Here is a 5819-nt window from a genome sequence, read left to right as displayed (position 1 = left end):
CTAGCATCTCCTTAGATACTTTTAACACTGAGCAACAATGAAAATGAAAGAAAAAAATAAGGGAAGCTGCTGCAGACAGGCCTGGCAAAAGCCCCTGATAATGATGCCATCAGATCTTCTTCCTCCTAGCCCATTCAAGGCAATTCTCAGACTTGGAGGATAGTGTTAAAGCCTGGTGCTCAGGCTGAGGAGATGTGGGAAGATGTGTGTGTGTGTGCATAAGGACTACTTAGGGAAATGAAATGTTTTAAATCACACTGAAGGTCAGTGGGTTTAAGGAAATTTCCATGATTCTCATTAGCACGTGCACTCATATGTCACTGTGACAAGTCCCTGACTAGATTAAAGAGGAGGAAGGATTTGTTTGGGCTCATGCTTTCAGAGGTTTCAGTCCTGGGTTTTCAGGACCCAGAGCTGTGGGCCTGAGGCTTGGATGAGTATCATGGAAGGAAGTAGTATTTGGCAGAGCAAAGAGCCTCCTCATTGAACACTGAGTAATGAGAGGGAGAATGGTGAGGAAGTGACTTGTGACAAAGGTATGTCTTTCAGGACATACTCTGGTGACTACTTCTTTATCCAAGCCCAACTTCCTACCATCTCTCCATACTACCAGTTTACAAATTTTTCAAATGGATTAACTTACTGATAAAGTCAGAGCCTTCATGGCTCAATTTCTTCTTCCAAAGCCCCTCCATCAGTTGACAGCACAGAGTTGGACATGGATGTGTCTGGAAAGCATTTCAGTGTCATAACAGAAAGTGACTATTCTGCTAGAGGAGATGCAAGGAAGTCACACAACTTTCATTAGACAGTATGATGGATGATGGAGCAGAGAGTAGCAGATAGGTCTGGCTGTAAGGTGAATGCTTTTCTACTGGTTGGGAGGAAGGACTAAGGGAAATCTCATGGGCCAAAGCTCAACAAGTGATCCACATTATGTTCCTTAAATAACAACAGTCAGGACATTAATCCAGTATTCATCAGTATTAACCACATGTACTGATGCTTGAAGCATCCAGGCAATTCCTAGCAGTAAAAATATTCTTTGGTCTTGAAACCATTTTGTTTTGTGGCAGGACAAGGCCCTTTTACATGTCTTTTCACAATCAATTTGAACCAACAAAATGAAAGGCTACAGAAAACACACAGACCTACAAATCATGAAAGCCTTGGTATTCTGTAGTGTACTTTACCATTGTATAGAATTTTGAGCATCTTCGATAATGCCAATTAAAAAGTGGCTCTAGGGTATTTTGCTTGAAATAGTCTGGCTTCACATTATGTTGCCAAACTCCTGGAGAAAGCACATCCTACTTATTGGAAGGAAACAAACCACACCATTGAAATTCAGACCCTTTATCCAAGTTCTTAGTATAATTAAAAACATTTCATAGTACATATAAGATGAAAGTCCATCCTAAACATTATATTAAATTTATTTTGGGTTGGATTTTATCTTATTGTTTAATGTTTATAAGAAAATGTAATGAAAATTGGTAAGTGGTATATATGATCCATAGTGCTAGTAATATGAAACTGTCACAGAAATGTAAAACAGAAGATATGATGAAGATAATGAATGATACATATCATCATCTTATTCCCATTCTTCCTTCAAAGATCCCTTGGTGTATTTCTCTGCTTCCTCCCTTATATCTTGTGGAACAATTTTATGCCTTCCTTTAGCTAACTCATCAACTCAGCTGAGCTCTAGTTCAAAAGCTTTATCCTTAACTTCATCGTATACTATATAAATTATTTTTGCAACTTCTTTAACTACATCATGGCAAGTCATTTTTTTATCTGAAGCTTTTCTATTTTTGTCTTTGCAGCTTGCCTGGCTTTGCCAATGGCACAGCCCCAATAACCATATGAAACACCTGACGGATCAATCACATAAAACTGTGCACCATCATTCTCACTGTAAGACCCTAACATGAAACTGTAGTCAAAAGGTCTAACAGCATTATAGAGAGTATAAGCGTGTAACATACATGGCCACTCTGTCTGCAAGGAATGCCATAACCAAAGTTAGATTTAAAGTTGGATGCTTCTTCTCTTGCTATGTCTGCTAAGGAATGAGTATTTGCCAACAGACCTGTGACTGCCATTCCAATGTGTTGATCAACATTAAAAAGTCCTTTGTTGGAGCATTCTTCATAAAGTTTAAAAAGCACTAATTTTTCTACCCAAAACACAATACGTCTTTACATCTGATCCCAATAGCTGTACTACTGCTTTCCACAGCCTTCACAGCATACTCAACCTAAAAGACTTCCATCAGGAGAGAACACAGAGGCTGACATGTCACACCCTGTCCCAACAGAGCTCATGGTGCAGACCCTGGAGATCGCACAGCGCTTCCTGGATTGAATTTTAAAGTTCTTGCACTGGTATCTTTTGTGTAGGTGGAAATGCATCATATTTTGGAAGATTATTGCTTTCGTTTGTTTGTGGACATTTTTCTCCTGTCTAGTATTATAGTTGAATGACTTGCATTGGATAATTTGGTATACATGGGTTAGCAGACATGTGTAGAGTAGTAAAGTGAGCTTCTTTTTACTGGTGTGGGTTGGAACATGTGCAGTGGTGACATTGCTTTGTGAGTTAATATCATAGGGGGAAATTATTCAAGGATTACTGTAGTAGCTTCCATTTTTTTCAACTATGAGGAATCTTTTAGAAACAAAACAGTCAAACAAATATTTACATATGTTACTTAGTGCTTGTGTATGTGCACAGGTCGGTCTGTATGTCCATGCTTGCATTGATAGAGACCAGAAGTTGATTTATTGATCTCCACCTCTTTTTTTTTTGAGAAAGCGTCTCTAAGAGTGACTAGACTAGTCAGCTAGCAGGCCCCAGGAATCTTCCTGTCTCTGCTTTGCAGTACTGGGATTACAGGCACATTTCCACATTTTTTTTTTACATTTGTTCCAGGAATCTGGATTCAGGTCTGTATCTGGCTTTTTCCTTGTGTGCTAGAGATCTGAATTCAGGTCTGTGGGCCTGTATAGCAAACATTTTACTTATTAAACTACCTCTCCAGTTGCTATTACTTGTATTTTAAACAAAAATATTTAGTTTATTAATAAATTTTGTGTGTTTGTACACTTGTGAGTACAGATGTCACTAGAGCGTAGGAGAGGGCAGGTGTTGGATCCCCTGGAGCTTGAGTTATGGGTGGTTATGAGCTACCCAACCTGAGTGCTAGGAAGCGAATCCCTGTAAGGACAGTATTTACTCTTAACCACTGAGCAGTCTTTCCAGCCCTGCTAGTATTTTTAATGGTTAAGATGGTACAAATGCTACAAAATTAGTAACAATTTCAAATAATTTATAGTTTATTAGTAACACCAGTGAATTTTTGCAATAAGAAACAAGTACATTTATTAAACACATAAATTATTTCACTTATATTCAATGCTCTTGTTATATACAGGAGCATATTTATTATTCTTCTTGAGTGTAGTGGAGATGGTCTGAAAGATGCCTTTACAGAGAATTGTGTATATCTATGGGAGAAGCTACACAAAGCAGCCAGGAGTAGCAGAAGTCTCGGGATGATTTACTAGCTGTCTACTGCCTTCCAGACATGTATAAAATTCCATAAAGAGTATCTATTGTTTCTTGCAAAACACCAAAGGATCCAATTAAAAAGTAGGGTACAGAACTAAATAGAGAATTCTCAATAGAGGAGCCTAAAATGGCTGAGAGACACTTAAGAAAATGCTCAACATCCTTAGCCATCAGGGAAATGCAAATCAAAACAACTCTGAGATACCATCTTACTCCTGTCAGAATGACTAAAATCAAAAACACCAATGACAGTTTATATTGGAGAGGATGTGGAGAAAGAGGAACACTCCTCCACTGCTGGTGGGAATGCCAACTCATACAGCCACTTTGAAAATCAGTATGGAGATTCCTCAGGAAAATGGGTCTGAGTCTACCACAAGACCCAGCAATTCCACTGTTAGGCATATACCCAAAGGATGCAGATTCATACAACAAGGACATCTGTTCCAGTATGTTCATAGCAGCATTATTTGTAATAGGCAGAACCTGGAAGCAACCTAGATGCCCCTCAACTGAAGAGTGGATAGAGAAACTGTGATACAGTTACACAATGGAGTACCACTCAGCGGAAAACAATGGAATCTTGAAATGTGCAGGCAAATAGATGACACTAGAAGAAACTATCCTGAGTGATGTAACTCAGTCACAAAAATACAAACATGGTATGTACTCACTCTTATATGGATTTTAGACATGGATCAGGTGATGCCAGCCTACAATTCCACTGCAAGAGAGTCTGGGAAACAGGAAGGACCCTCAGATATGTGTGGTATCCCAGAGAAGGGGAATGAGGCAAGATCTCCTGAGCAGACTAGGAGCATGGGAGGAGGGGAGAGAGGGAGCAAGAGAACGGGAGAAGAGGAGGGGAGAGGAGGACATGGGGCAGCAGGAAGGTTGAGTCAGGGGAAGAATAGAGGAGAGCAGGATGAGAGATACCTCAATAGAGTGAGTCATTACAGGTTTGAGGAGAGATCTGGCAGTAATGAGATTTCCAGAGTTCTACAAGGATGACACCAACTGGCAAACTAAGCAATAGTGGAGTGACTACATTAATGCCCTTCCCTGATAATGGGGTTGGTGACTACCTTATATGCTATCCTAGACCCTTCATCTAGTGACTGATGGAAGCCAAGGCAGACACCCAAGGTAAACACTGAAATGAACTCCTGGAACCCAGTGACAGAGAGGGAGGAGTGATGAGTAAAGGGGTCAAGACCAGGTTGGCAAAACCCACAGAAACAGTTGATCTGAACAAGGGGAGCTCTTGGATCCCAGACTGATGGCTGAGAGGCCAGCATGGGACTGATCCAGACCCTTGAATGTGGGTGTCAGTGAGGAGGCCTAGGCAATCCTTGAGGCCTTGGGTAGTAGTAGATCAGTATTTATCCCTGGCACACAAATGGACTTTGGGTGCCCATCCCACAGTGAGGGATGCTCTCTCAGCCTGAACACTTGGGGGAGGAGCGAAATGACAGACTCTGGAGATTTCCCATGGAGGGCCTCACCCTCCCTGGGGAAAGGATCGGGGATTGGGTGGGGGGCTTGGGGGCAGGGGAGTTCGGGGAGGAGGGAAGGGAGAGGGAGCTGGGATTGACATGTGAGACAAGCTTGTTTCTAATTTAAATTAAAAAATCCATAAAGAGACATCTAGCCATATGTTCTTTGGATTTCTTAAGACATGTTTACAGGAGGCAGGGAGAAAGGCACAATGGTTAAAGTGCTTATTGCACAAGCTTGTGGAGTAGAGTTTGAACCCCTGGTTTTGTGACTCCCAGGGTAAGATGGAGTCCAGAGACAGGAGAATCCCCTGAAGTTTTTGTTGTGGCAGACAAACTGTGAAAGTGGGGGGTGCAAAACTTCAGGTTGTTCTTTGATCTCCCTGCCTCGACAGGAATTCATGCACATGCACACACACACACACACACACACACACACACACACACACACACTACACACTCATTTTTAAAATGTTCCTACTGAGTTTGGGAGACTAAGTGAGGGATGCTCACAGTAGGTTCTATTTTCATCAAAGCTACACATGCCATTTGAATTTTTCTATTTCCATCAAAGCTACACATGCCATTTGAATTTTTTCTATTTCCATCAAAGCTACACATGCCATTTGAATTTTTTGAACTACGCAACAGTATTTTGAATAACAGAAATTACAATGAATCACTCTGAAGTGTGTAGCCTAGTGCTTATTCTAGGAAAGAGTCACATGGATTATTTCAACATTT

The 5819-nt window shown here is 40.8% G+C and overlaps 1 pseudogene; it reads right to left on the bottom strand.

The window, feature by feature from the left end:
- Positions 1-1522: 1522 nt before the first annotated feature.
- Positions 1523-2333, bottom strand: LOC101843464 (annotated as a pseudogene).
- Positions 2334-5819: the final 3486 nt, after the last annotated feature.

This window comes from Mesocricetus auratus, unplaced genomic scaffold, assembly GCF_017639785.1.
Source record: "Mesocricetus auratus isolate SY011 unplaced genomic scaffold, BCM_Maur_2.0 Super-Scaffold_100013, whole genome shotgun sequence".
Classification (NCBI taxonomy): Eukaryota; Metazoa; Chordata; class Mammalia; order Rodentia; family Cricetidae; genus Mesocricetus; species Mesocricetus auratus.
The sequence above is the reverse complement of the archived record's forward strand: the minus strand, read 5'-3'. Positions and strand labels throughout refer to the sequence as shown.